This window comes from Leptonychotes weddellii, chromosome 4 (assembly GCF_054177405.1).
Source record: "Leptonychotes weddellii isolate Sample4059 chromosome 4, ASM5417740v2, whole genome shotgun sequence".
Taxonomy (NCBI): Eukaryota; Metazoa; Chordata; class Mammalia; order Carnivora; family Phocidae; genus Leptonychotes; species Leptonychotes weddellii.
Window position 1 is genome coordinate 129,428,795 of NC_138372.1, and position 15,129 is coordinate 129,443,923.

Here is a 15,129-nt window from a genome sequence, read left to right on the forward strand (position 1 = left end):
TTTCAGAACATTCTTTGCTGTGTATAAATACTGATTCTATGACCACTGGAAACAAAGCAGATATGAAAATAGAAAAGAGTGAAATGTTAGCTTTCAAGGAAGAGAAGGTTAGAAAAGAATATCAGTATGATTAGAAATGACTGCTCTAGTTTAATTAATAGAAAAGTCAATAGTAACCAAGAATATTGAATAATAACTTAACAGGGAATAAAAGTTGATACAAATTTTAATAATAAACATTCCCTTATTTGAGAACAATTACAATAATACAAGTAGTTCAGCATATTCCCAACCACCAGAAAAGTGCTTTTTTTGTGGGAGGGGGTGGAGAAGGCAAGGTTGTGAGGAAGCAACTAACATGTATGAAGTGCTTGCTACATGCCATCCATTCTAAGAATATCAGCAAAAAGAAGAAAGAATCCTAACAAGTATTTATAAAATCCTACAGTATCAAAAAGCCAAAATCATTCTTAAAAATTAGTGATAAATACAATTATGATAATGAAAATATTATTAATTCATGGATTACCTCCTATAATGCCAGAGCACACACTTAAAGGAAAACTTGCTACAGAATTTTGGATACAAATATTTATATTAACATATTGCTACTACACGATATTTTACAAAAATGCTCCACAAACCAGCAGTAAAATGTAATTTTTGAAGTTTAGAAATAATTGCCTATTTTCACAGCTGCCTTTAACATGAAAATATTAATACTCCAACTTTTATCAAGTGTTACCTAATGGCAGACCTGACCAATATCTACATTTTATATATTTATGCATAAATGACACCTTTTCTTTTTATAATAATAGAAGTCAACAGTGGTCCTGGCATGATTCCTAAAGTAATGGCTGTTGGCATCAGGATCATAAAAAACAAACTAGGTTTGGGAATTTACCAAACTAAAGAGAACTGTAGGAGGCCTCTTGGATATTCACCACAACAAAGAGTGATGAGTATCCAAAAAAGACTGCTGGGGAAGGAACCCAGAGTCAGCTGGTAAAAAGGTTAGTTTTTTCATTGTCAAAAGAGACAGATGAACAAGGTATAAAGTAGAGTGTTATTACAGGAAAATAGATCTATGAGAAATAATCTTCAAGGAGAGATTCTCTTTTTAATTATTAAATCTTACTAGGCAAAAAAAAAGATTTTACAACAAACTCTAATCTAACAGGGGCAAGGAACTGAACCAGATTTTTTAAAAACTATTTCAGTCAATATTATCCTATAATTGTATATTTCAAAACAATGCTATCAACTTGACTGGTAATTTAATTAGCAACTTGAGGCTTGATGCCAATGGCAAAGATGCAAGTTTTTAAAAAGCATCCCTACAAAAAGCAAAGCCCTCCTTCCTTCTTTGTCCCAAACAGAAATAATGTATTTTATTTTGAACTAAACAAATCAAAGCAAATCAAACATAGTCTTGAATCCCAGCCTTAGCACTTATAAACTACATGATTCTAGACCTAAACCCTGTGCATCCCAGATTCCTCTTTAACAAAATGGAAGTGGTGATAGTTCTCTTACACAGTCACACAATCTAACAGAAAAAAACAAAACTGTCTATCACAACACCTGGCTCAGAGAAATCAGTCTACAAATTCACATGCACATTCATTCATGCAATTGATCCTTCTTGAGACTCACTATGGGTCAGACCCTATTCTGGATGCTAGGAATACAGAGATGAACAATTCACAAAAGGTCCTTGCCTTCGTAGAATTTACATTCCAGTGGGGGAGATGGACAATAAATAAGAAAACAAATACGTAATACAATTTCAGGTAATGATAAGGGCTTTGCAAAAAATAAAGCAAGGTAAGGGGGAAAAGAATGGAATGAAGAGAACAATGGAAAGCAGAATTAGATGGAATGGTGAGGGAAGGCTTCTCTGAGGAGGTGATATTTGAGATGAGATCTGAATTATGTTAAGGAGAGAGCCCTGCAAAGTCTAAGGGAAGAGAATTCCAGGCAGAGGGAAGACCAAAAGTTAAATCTTTTAATTCTGGATTGAAGTTGCAAAAATGAAAAGAAAGCGTGTGTGGCAGAAACACAGTCAAACTAGGGGAGAGCAAAAGGAAATGAGACTGTTGGAATAGCCACTGGCAGGTTACAAAAGATCTATATGCTAAGGGATCATATTTGAAGAATGATGTGAAGCCCATTAGATGGTTGCGAACAGCAGAGTGACAAAGTTTGGGAGGCAATGCTCCCTGATCACAATTTGATCAATCGTTAACCCTAACTAGCTTGTGCATGTGTTAGACATCTGTGAACGGTGGCCAGAGTTTAGAAGCGGCACCATTTATTGACATTGTTATGCATTAAATCAGTCATTCATAAGTGTGTCATACTTACATATACTGTCTAAGCTAGATAACTCATTAAATCAGACATCCATACTAAAGAATACTGCCTATAATGTGTATAAATAATATTTGCCATAAAGCAGAAACAGTAGAAACAAAATACAGAAAAAAAGTTTGAAATTCATAAGCAAGTAACCATGGTCCTTTATCCCTTCTTTCAAACCATTACTATTATTTTTCCACCTGCTGAGAATCCATTAAATGACTGATGTGAAAAAAATTCAAAGGAAATCTGCAACAACACTAACAAAACACATGTATCATAAACTTCTTTAGTTTTAAAAAAAATGTGTGTGTCCCTTCAAAAATATATATTTACTACCTGAGGAGAAGCAAAATGAAAGGCAAATGAAAGAAAGGTGTCGTGCTGCATAATTTTGAATTCTTAAATGTTTAGAATAAATTTATTAAGCTTGATACACTTGATTTATTTAACTAAAGAAAGAAAACCATAAGACCTTAATAACATGCATCAATGGATAGGAAACTAACTGCAAATTACCTAATTTGGTGGATTTGAAAGTATGGAAATAAGGGCGGTTTTAAAATCAAAGCTATTACATTAACAACACATCATCATGCAATAAAAATGTTAAAACATTGGTCTCATTCCCACTCCAGAATGTACCAGAAACTGTTGTCCAAAGCAACACACAGTTTGATGTGTTACTAAAATGTGCCTCCATCACTGCTCATTAGCAGGGAGCTCTTGAAAGTCTAAATGCAAATCACAACTCTTGTTGGAAACCAGCAACGTCTAGAGAAGCTGGCTAACAGACAAGGGACAAGATGAAGAAGCTGATAGGGCTAGATCCAGGGCTACACACTCACATGAAAAGTTAGTCACTTGGTACCTGGACAGCACCACTTTGTAGCAGCATTACACACAGATCAGAGAGGAAGACACCTGCCCATACAGCTGTGAGTAAATTCTTCATGGCTTCATGTGACCCCATTCTCCAATCTACAGAACAGGGCTCTGACTTAATTTAACTAGTCCTGGAATTTACTTAGTTGCAGATATAACTTTTTGAAAAATATATTCCTGGAAACTAATGGCAAATGATGCAAATATCTATATTTCAATCATTTGGGGCAACTAGATAAAGACCCTTTCAGACCAGGAACTAGAAATCTGGGTTTATAAGATCTATTCTCTTCATGGCTATTAGGTAGCAAACTTGAGGCTGCTGGTTATGTAATACTGATAGCATCATCATCATAATAATGGATAACATTGATTGAACATTCAATTAGTCCTATGCATGTCCTAAACCTTTTACATGTACTCTCATTTAATTATCACAATGCCTCTCTGGAACAATGTTAAACAAAAGCATATGGTGGATGGATATTTATTAGTGAAAATGCATCATCCAGACATTGTATACAACTTCCTAGGAAAATCCTAAAATCTGTTTGTATGCATCCCATTGTTTCTTGGAATTAACTATAATGTTGACTTAATATCACCTACAAGATATATTTTATTATTTATCCATCCCTAGTAGGAGTTTAGTTTTTTAAAAAATCACATGTATATCATTAGGAATGAAGGACTTCATGCATGGTCCATTAATACATAGTTACATACCTGGTGATTAGTTCATTAATCTCAATGAGCTCAGAGCGGTAAAGGTCAAAGATGCCAGCCCCAGTCATGTTCTTTTATTCATACATTCACTCATTCTTTCAGCAAGTATCTTCAGAACTGTACTGTTAAAAACAAGAAGAGCATATCTGATTTTGCTGTTATTATAGGCTTAGTGGGGAAACAATTACCCACTGATCAAGCATAACACTTTGAATTACCTTGAAGGTGCTTGGGGGAAAAGTAATTCCTCTGTTAGACAATCAGGCAGTAACATAAATTGCAAAACATAACTGTTATTGGTTAGTAGGTGTTGGGCAAAATAGCATTTTCCTTGGCCAGCTCTGAGTGTGTAGTATACAAAGGATAAATAATTAAATTGGTTTTTTTGAATTTTATACTTAAGCATGTGTGATATACACTGAGGAATTTAAGAACACTTTTTCAAGGGTGGCTTTCAACTCATTTAAAGACAGCAACTCTAAGAATGAATGATACTTTATTAGACCTAACTAAAAGTATTCATTCTTTACCACAACCTGACACTAGCAGTAGGAACAAGGAATGTTTTATGGGTGAGCATGGTAGTTGCCCTACGTGATATCAGTCTCAAAAGGCCCATTTATTGTCTCAGCATGAATGATTCCTATAACTATCTATTGTAAAAAGTAGCTCTTGCTATTATTTGTCCTCCTTCAAGCTTTAAGATTTGCAAAAATCAGTATTCTAAAATTTGGTGTGCTTATTTGTATGCAAATCACGTATATTTGGTGTGTCAGTTTGTATCCAATTTGGAGTATATCCAGTGAGTGTATAGGCAGCAATCATATTTCCCCCAAGTCATCACTTTTTTATCAGTCCACATGTGGAAATAACCCTAACCTTGATTGATTTGGCTCTTCTCTGAGTGTTTCTTGTACAGTATGTCTTTTTAAAGTGGCAGCTACTCTACACAAGACTTTCCAAAGGCACATAGTTCTGGTTTTTACTTAAGCTAGAGTAGTGTTCAAAGAACTTTAGAAAAGCTACAGACAAGGGCCTAAATAAATAATTAAGGTTGGGGCGCCTGGGTGGCTCAGTCATTAAGCATCTGCCTTCGGCTCAGGTCATGATCCCAGGGTCCTGGGATTAAGCCCCGCATCGGGCTCCCTGCTCCACAGGAAGCCTGCTTCTCCCTCTCCCACTCCCCCTGCTTGTGTTCCTGCTCTCGCTGTGTCTCTCTCTGTCAAATAAATAAATAATCTTTAAAAAAAAAATAATAATTAAGGTTATTTACTACCACAATAGTAAGCATTCCCATCCTGTAATTCTAAAATATTCAAAATAGAGCAGACCTTTATAAGAAGCTAACTCCCTACTATACTGTAAACCTCTGGTGGGGGAGGGGGGAGTCCTAATTTCTTTTTACCTCCAGTAAAAAAAAAAAAAAAAAGATTCTCAATACATTTTTGTCAAGTTAAATTTGTATTAATTATGTTATTTTGAAATAAGTATAACATATATTCCACAAAGAATCCAAAAGGTTCATTTTAACCTAAAATGCCAACTGTATCAGGAGCAAAGTTACCTATTTGACATTTTACTTGATCTCTACAACCCCCTCCTTTTTCAAAAAAAAATGGTAAATGAATAAAATGTCTAATAGTTAAGGAACAAGAAAGAAAGAAGGTCAATAGACTGGATGCTATACCACAGCATAATCACTGCCTCTCTCCTTTCATCCTTAGCTGGCTATGAAATTGTGTACTTATGGCCCATAAAAAGATCAAGGTAACTGAAAATATGTCAGTGGGGCTGACCTTTTATAAAGGAAAGACTCCTTACAAAATGGAAAACATAACTCATTTGATGAAATAATTAAGGAAAAACTAATGGAATTTTGGTTACAAATGAAAGCTAAGAGATTCTAAAAGTAACACTGGATTGGGGCGTCTGGGTGGCTCAGTCATTAAGCGTCTGCCTTCGGCTCAGGTCATGATTCCAGGTCCTGGGATCGAGCCCCGCATCGAGCCCCGCATCGGGCTCCCTGCTCCATGGGAAGCCTGCTTCTCCCTCTCCCACTCCCCCTGCTTGTGTTCCCTCTCTCACTGTGTCTCTCTCTCTGTCAAATAAATAAATAAAATCTTTAAAAAAAAAAGTAATACTGGATTAATGAAAACTACTGTGACCTCTCAAAATAAGTCCACACTTCAGAGAAGCAATTAAAAGAGCTCACAAAATGTAGACTGCATAGCTAATGCCACAGAATGCAAGTCTGAGGAATTTACAGGGTAATAATAAAAATCTCTAATAAGTTGCTGCACTTGAAGAGGCAAAAAGACAGTCAATGGGGTTAATCACTAGACTGCAAAGTTTAAAATATTTGCTAAAATGAAAACTAATTAAACACATAAAGCTTTGGTAAAAAGCAATCCTGAAAGCACAGGAGCTCACATAGAATATAAATTCTGTCTGCCTCACTTCTCCTCCTCTGGAAACTAGGGTACCCACCACAAAGTTTTTCAGGGCAGTAAGAAGAGCAAGAGTTCTCAAGAAAGACTTGGCAACCCTTCTGTCAGTGATCCTCCTTATATGAGCCAGATACTCATGCATATTTTTCCCTTTTCAATAATGTGATGTGGGGAACAGAAAATCATATGTTGGTTTATTCACTGGGTGATGAGAGAAATTATCCTCTACCCCACAAGGTTTATTAACACACATAAGGGTTGTGAGGATGTATTGCTACTCTATATTCCTTATGCAAATAAGAGAATTTGGCACAGGAGCTCAATGGTTGGACTATTGTGCCTGGATAAATCTGCAGAAAAGAGCTTTCTACCAACTTTTGCTGTGAGTAAGAAAGGATATTTGTCCTCCTTTGTGGATTCAAGTGAAGTGTGTTAATGTGACGCCTGGCAATTCCCATCTCTGTTGGGGGCTATGGTCTAAATGGAATAAAGTTAGGACAAAAAGTACTAGGCTTGGAGGCTCTAATTCCCACTAGGAATCCTCCTTAGGGTATAGTAAAGGCCCTTGCATAAGATTCTCAATACTCTGCTAAAAGCAGAGAGAAGAAGAGAGATCTACTAGAGTTGGTGCCCAGAGGCTACAAAGAACAGCATGGACTGTGAAAGCTACTCCTTATTTCCACAAACTCATATTTCTAAGTATTGAGCAAAATTTTCAGGGAAGATGATAATTTAGCTAAAACCTAAAAATGAAATGGAAGCAAAGCCATTGCAAGTAAGCAAACTATCCTTTTGAAAATGTATATTATTTCATTACATTTAGGTAATGTGCACTCACTATTAAAAAATAAAGCTTAGCAACAAAGAAAAGTAAAAACTGACTAATGTTCTTATCATCCAGAAACAAGTACTAGTAACATGTTGACATATTATATTCTAGGTGTTTTTATACATCTAAAACCTGTTTTTTATAAAATGGGATAAGACCATATATACTATTTTATAAACTTCTTTTCCTCCACATTGAACACTTTTCATAAATGTCAATTTATGTATATATGTCAATTTGCTTATTTCAACATTTCCCAAAGTATCTTATGTGAAACCACTAGTTCCACAAGATACAGTTTAAGTGTATTAAGGGGACTATAGCATGCTGCATCTTCTAAAAAAAAAAAAAAAAAAAAAAAAACATGCCATCATGAAAGATTTTTTTTAGAAATCTCTCTGGATTAATGTTCCTGAGAACACATTTTAGGAATCACTCTCTAGAGTGAATTCAAGCACTGATCTGAGTCAATACAAAGAACATCAGTCCCCGTTGTTAGGGAAGGCAATTGTCAAGAGAAGAAAAGATGAAGTTCAGAAGTTCTCACCTCAGGAAGGCCTGGGTGGCTCAGTTGGTTAAATGGCTGCCTTCAGCTCAGGTCATGATCTCAGGGTCCTGGGATTGAGCCCCATATCAGGCTCCTTACTTGGTGAAGAGTCTGCTTCTCCCTCTCCCTCTGCTGTTCTCTTGCTCACACTCTCTCTCTCTCAAATAAATGAATAAAATCTTTAAAATAAAAAAAAGTTCTTGCCTCAATGTGGAGTAGTAGAGCCATGATCTATCTCTAACCTGGCAAAAGAAACCCCTGAAACTCATGATTCTCCAGGGGAGATAACAGATAAGGATTTGAGACCAATGACCTTGCAAGTAAGGAAAGGTAGTTTTGTTAGGATCCCAACTGTTCTTTCCTTCTTTGGAGATGACTATAATGTAGTGTCAACCAACAAAATATAGCAAAAATGTGTATAGGAAAATGGTAGGCTCACAATGGGATCTCAACCAGAAATTATCCTTCTTATGGGCAAAATCCCACTTAGAGGGCAAAGCCCTTGAATTGGAGAGGATTTTGATCTCTGCCTATAGTAGTTATCTGAAATTTTTTAAAAGGAAATGGAATCCGAGGTGCCTGGGTGGCTCTGTTGGTTAAGCGTTCAACTCTTGATTTTGGCTCAGGTCCTGATTACAGGGTTGTAAGATTGAGCCCCATGTTGGGCTCCATGCTCAACATGGAGTCTGCTTGAGATTCTCTCTCTCCCCACTTGTGCTGTCTATAAATAAATACAAAATAAATAAAAAATTTTTAAAAAATAAATGGAATCCATTCTGAAAGCCAGAGTTTTGGGACCATGAAGCTAAGATGGAAACTCCAGATATTGTTGGAAACATCTCATGTGGAGTAAGCAGAAACTGGTCTGGGTAATAATTCAGTCCTGGAACCAGGGAAGACTGGACTTGTAGTAGGAAGAGTTCGAGTATAAAGCCTTTTGGTTTTGTTCACATCAGGCACTTTTCAGATGCAGAGATTTCTTACCCTAGCTTTCCACGCCACCCCCCCGCCCCCGCCCATTTGTTCTCTGCTGCAGTCAAAGACAAGAGACTAGCATATAGATTTTAGAGAAAACAATCTGAGACAAAGGTGCTGGAAAAAGATATTAATATAAAAGTAGCATAGATTATCCAAGACCCATGAAAAGCAGAAGCTTTGAAAATGTAAGATTTCAGAGAGTCCATGTCAGAAAGGACTTTTGTGAATGATTGACAAACTTCCATGGTAAAACAATATGAAAGTTTAAGATCCAAAAAGAACTTTAAAAATACAGATGAAATTCATGATCATCACAACCATGAGTTGTTATTCTCATCCAAACAAAAGCTATAAATTTTAATAAGTCTTCATTGAATTCAGAATCAAGGTACCAGGAACTTGTGATCAAAGGATGAATGGAAAGCCAAATCAAGTAGCTCCACATAAATGATTTAAACAGAAAAAAAAATAATAACTACTAATTTCTAACATGTATTAAGTACTTCCTATATGTCAGGCACTATTCTAATGGCCTTAAGGTAGGAGCTATTATTATTCTTATTTGCAGATGAGAAAACTATTGCATAGAGAAGTTTAGCAATTTGTTCTCTGCTATACTCACACCAAACAGTATATTGGAGATTCCAACCCAGGCTGCCTGGCTCCAGAACCTGAAGAAGAAGGAGTTTTAGGACCTGCACACTGGGGACACCACCTCTGTAAGTTTCTACTTTGCCAGAAGATGGAGGTGTTTTTACTGCCTCTCCTCTATGAGAGAAGAGATCGTCGGCACAAGTAGTACACGATTTCCCTTCATTCCCAGGGACAGTGGCTACCATGTGAACCATGATGCTAGGAAGTGGCCATATCTGAGAGCAGAGTGACAAAATGGCAAAAGTTCTCACTTCTGTATGGAGTGTTCTTATGGAGGATCTGCCCCTCTTACTAGGTCATTTCTTTATGGTGGCTACTACTAGGTGACCAACTCATCTTGGTTTGTCCAGGACTTTCCCAGTTTCAGCACTGAAAGCCCTGGACAAACCAATAGGGTTAGTCACCCCAAATCATACAAAGTCATGATGACAAGAGACATCTACCTTTTAATCTCTCTTCCCAAATCAAAGTGGGGCTCAAGGAAAAGTAGGCAAGTCCAGAAAAAGAATTTCTTTTGTGATCTATTCTAATTCACAGGATAGGATACCAGGAAATATCCAGCAGCAGTATATAGATTTTCATGTATTTCATGGGTTCAAGTGTTTTATAAAACTAAACACAAAATCTGAGCCAAAATCAAGATTTGAATGCTTAACCAACAGAGCCACCCAGGCACCTCGGATTCCATTTCCTTTAAAAAAATTTCAGATAACTACTATAGGCAGGGTAAGTTGAAGATCTTATTGCAGTCCCAAAGAGTCTAGTCAGATGAATGTTTCTCATATAATAAACGGGGTTGAAAGTTTTACATGTAAGCCTGCCATTCTAAAGTTAACCTGAGAAGGGTATTTGGCCAGTATGCAAATGGACAGAGGGTCCAAGGGCAATTCAGGTACACTGTTTATTGGAAACACTGTAACTGAATTAATTCTTTCCCATTTCAAGAAAGAGTAATCAGAGGGGCCCCTGGGTGGCTCAGTTGGTTAAGTGACTGCCTTCAGCTCAGGTCATGATCCCAGGGTCCTGGGATCGAGCCCCGTATCAGGCTCCTTGCTCAGCCGGAAGCCTGCTTCTCCCTCTCCCACTCCCCCTGCTTGTGTTCCCTCTCATGTTGTCTCTCTCTCTCTCTCTATTAAATAAATAAATAAAATCTTAAAAAAAAAAAAAAGAAAGAGTAATCAGAAACCACAGGAAAAACAGTTTGGTAAACATGCTGCAAAACATGGGAAAAGTAACATTACACCAAGGATAGAGAAATCTTAGGATGCCTGAAACCACACGGGGAATATTTAAAAAGTCACTGAATCGTACACTTTACAGTGGTAAAATGTAATGTATGTAAATTAAACCTCAAAAGCTATTTCTTTAAAAAAAGAAATCTTAGGGTGCAAATAGATGTGGCCTCTAAAAGCCAAAGAAAAACTTTAAAAAGTAGAAAAACTGGCATTCAATGACAATAGAAGGATTTTAAAAAGCCAAAAGATATAAGGAGAGAAATAAAATTCATAAACTGGGTGTTCATCTCATGGAGTTAGAAAATGAAGCACTAAGGAAAGCTAGAGAGTGGGAATAATAAAGAGAAAAGCCACAATCATTATTTTGAAAACAGATACAAGAGTCTATAAATAAAGTTAAGCTTCTGATTATCAATTATTCCCTCTGTTATTATATTACATACAAAAAAAGCTAAATCCATTTTCATAAATTTAGATAGCAATACTTGAGATGGTCTGAATTAAAAGACAGGCTACGTCGCATAGCATAATTTCACTTGCTCTGTGAGTGGGGCCACAGAGGTACAACAAAAACACAGGCAGTCATTCTTAGCAGGAGCAGAAATGACACACTATGACAAACCCTGTGTGACTGCCATTTGAGTTAGGACATAGTAGGCACTAAAAAACAAGAGTGGTTCTGAAATATATAAATCCAAATAGAAAACAATGAGCACCAACTCTCCAAACAGTAGGCCATGATTTGCAATTAAGTTGCTTCTCCAGTGGGTAATTCTATGAAACATGCTCTCAAGTATCAGGATTTACTCACCTTTGCTGCAGACAGTAGAACTAAAAAATATGGCATATAAAAACCTTTGTTTGAAAGTTAGAAATTTTACAGATCTGAATAACTATAATTATAGAGGATTATTGTAAAGATACTATATTTTGAAATTAAACTCTATTTAATACTGGCTTTAGGGAATCTCACATGTAGCATCAGGGAATAAAGTCAGGTGATAAATAAATTCAAGAGCTGATTATTTTAAAAAACAAATAGATTAAACTTTTATAAAACTAAACACAAAAAGGACCAAAAACTAAGAATTAATAAGAAGATACAACTAAAAAATGTGGAAGAGTTATTACATCATTTTTAAAGCATAAGGTATGGATGTCAAATTTAATAATTTTAAAGATCAAGAACTTTAACAGGTATTAGAATGACTTACAGAACTTGTTAAAACCAGAGTTTATGACTCAGTAGGTCTAGGGTGGTACACACACAAAAAAATCTCATTTCTAACAAGTTCCCAGGTGATAAAGATGCTGCTGATCTGGCAACTACATCTTGGGAATCACAGATTTATGTAAAGTAGAGGTATTTCTGGAAAAATGTGAATAAGTGAATGATTCAAGAAGTTAAAAACCTGAAAAATCAAAGTTATTGAGGAATTACTTTTTTGAATGGTTCTTAAGCTAAAGAATTTGCCTGTTGTGCTATTTAAAATATTAAGAAACATAATCCCAGGGCGCCTGGGTGGCTCAGTCATTAAGTGTCTGCCTTCAGCTCAGGTCATGATCCCAGGGTCCTGGGATCGAGCCCCGCATCAGGTTCCCTGCTCTGTGGAAGGCCTGCTTCTCCCTCTCCCATTCCTCCTGCTTGTGTTCTCTCTCTTGCTGTGTCTCTCTCTGTCAAATAAATAAATAAAATCTTTAAGAAAAAAAAAGAAACATAATCCTTATGTCAGAGCAACTATTTCTAAGCATCAAAAAGTATGGAAATCTATCCAATTCATTTGGAAGTTAGTATAAGTCTGAAAGCAAAACCGTAAATAGCACAAAAAGAAAAAAAAGTATAAACCTACAGTTTTTGACCATTTATGTAGTTATGGAATCTCCTTCAACATGAAATCTTATGTGGGAGGCCAATTCAAAAGGTCAAAAAAAGCAGAAATGCATTCTATAGAGAGACGAGAGTCTTCTCAGCCTTAATATAGTGGCCTATAGAGATTACTGTTTTAGTCCAAACTCACATGTAACATAAATTTAAAATCCTAAGGAAAATAATCACAAGCTGATGAATAAAAAGAAACAACCAGGTAAGTATTATCCCATAAATGCAGGCATGCTTTAATAATAGGAAAATCTGTCAATATAAACCAAATCAATTGCTTCAATAAGAAAAAGATGGTTAAAACAACTATTTCCATTAAAAATGTTTTTGCAAACTAGAAGTGCAATAGAACCTATTAATGGTGACTAAGAATATCAGGTTCAAACCAGCAGCATCCATTATAGAGAACCTATGGAGTTTTGAGTACTTTCTCAAGCCCTTAAGACTTTTTTTAAGACTTCCAAACCTGCATAGAAAACTGTTCCACTTTTCAAAGCAAGATGGCAGAAGAGGAGGGAACCTCATTTCATCTGGCCCCTTGAATTTAGTTAGATATCTATGAAACCATTCTGAACACCTATGAATTCAACCTGAAATGTAAGAATGGCTGGAATTCTACAAATAGAACAGCAACCACTTTTTGCAAGGTAGGAGATGTGGAGAAGTGAAATCAATCTGAGGAGATATATATATTGGAAGATAAATGGCAAGGGGAGGAAGCCTCCATAAGCCAGCTACCAGAAAATGATATAGTCCCAGAGCACAAAATCAGAACTTTTAGAAGTCTGCTCCAGTGAGAAACTTTCCTGACTGAAAATTGGGGCAGAATCCTAGGTGGGACAGTGTGGTCTCAGGATCCCTGGGGTCACAGAAAGAGCGGAGCCGGCAAAATTCACAAGCACTGGAGTGGGGAAACCAGCTACAGTCAGCAAGCCCAGGAGTAGGCTCTCAGCTCAGTTTGCCATAAACCTCAAACTGAGGCAGGATTGGGCAACCACTCTCCATGCAGGGATCCTGCAAGCAGCAGGCCCACAGCAACCCTCCTTCCCTGGGAGGATGGGGCCAGTGCACACTACAGGAGTCTACAAAGTTTGGCACACACAAAAGTGAAAACTGCTTTTCCCTGAGGGTTTACTGAAGAGAGGGGGCCAGATCTTTTGGCTCTGAGACTGGAAATCAGGACGCAACCATTTTAATTTTCATCCTCTAAAGCGGTGCGGAAAGCCTTCAGGGAAAAAAAGCCACATCGAAGAACCCAAAGCAGCTTACACTGAGTCTGGCCCCCCTGTCAAGGGTCAGTGCAACTCTGCCCAAGCAAAGACACCTGAGAACCAGTGCAGCAATCTCCTCCCCCAGAAGACCAGCTGGAACATCAGGCAAATATCAAGTTTATGGAGCACACAGAACTGCAAAACTCCAGCACTAGGGGAAAATAGTATGTAGAATTCTAGGTTTTTTTCTCATGATTATTTTATCTTTCAGTTAAAAATTTTCCTTTTCTTTTTCTTTTTTCCTTTTCAACTAATTTCTTATTTTATCAACTCTTTGTTTTTAAGTCTTTTTTTTTAAGTTTCATTTTTGAATTTACATTTTATAGATACATTCTTCATTTTTGGCTTCCTTTCACTGTATTCAAATATATGTATATATATATATATATAAATTTTCCTTTCTTTACAATTTTGGGATTTCCTTTCTTCTAACTGACCAAAATACACCTAGGACCAAGTGGATCACCCATTTTGTTCACCTGAGAGATTATATTCTCTCTTTCTTCCCCCTTTTTTTTCTTCTTTTTCTTTTCCTTTTTGGTTTCTGTCCTCTTTGGTTTTGTCTAGTGTGTATTTCACTTGGGTTGTAGTTGATATTTTTGATTTTGTTCTCTCGTTCATCCATTCTTCTCTGGGCAAAATGACTAGAGGGAGGAATTCACAACCAAAGAAACAACCAGAAGTAATACTCTCTGCCACAGATCTAATCCATATGGATATAAGTAAAATGTCAAAGCTGGAATTCAGGATAATAATTATAAAGTTACTAGCTGGACTTGAAAAAAAAATAAAAGACACTAGAGAATCTCTTAGTGCAGAAATAAAATCTAATTGGGCTGAAATTAAAAATGCTTTAACTGAGATGCAGCCTAAAATGGATGCTCTAACAGCTAGGGTAAATGAGGCAGAAGAAAGAGTCAGAGACATAGAAGACAAGACAGTAGTAAGGAAACTGAGGAAAAGAGAGAAAAGCAACTAATGGACCATGAGGGGAGGCTTTGAGAAATCAGCGATTCCATAAAGCAAAACAATATTAGAATTATTGGGGTCCCTGAGGAAAAAGAAAGAGAGAGAGGGACAGAAGGTATACTTGAGCAAATCATAGCTGAGAACTTCCCTAATCTGGGGAAGGAATCAGGCATTCAAGTCCAGGAGGTAGAGAGAACCCACCTTAAAATCAATAAAAATAGATCAACACCCCAACATATAATAGTGAAGCTTGCAAATTTCAGAGATAAAGAGAAAATTCTGAAAGCAGCTCAAGGCAAGAGCTCCCTAACCTACAATGGTAGAAACATTAGACTGGCAGTATCC

At 36.7% G+C, this 15,129-nt stretch overlaps 2 long non-coding RNA genes across 2 annotated transcripts in view; both read right to left on the reverse strand.

Annotated features, from left to right (window-relative positions):
• Nucleotides 1–4,089, reverse strand: part of LOC145721140 (uncharacterized) — a 34,806-nt gene extending 30,717 nt beyond the window's left edge. The window contains exon 1 of the long non-coding RNA XR_014144603.1: nt 3,976–4,089. This is a non-coding gene — a long non-coding RNA (uncharacterized LOC145721140). The remainder of the gene's footprint in view (nt 1–3,975) is intronic.
• Nucleotides 1–15,129, reverse strand: part of LOC145720931 (uncharacterized) — a 430,514-nt gene that overhangs the window by 335,773 nt on the left and 79,612 nt on the right. The window lies entirely within an intron of this gene.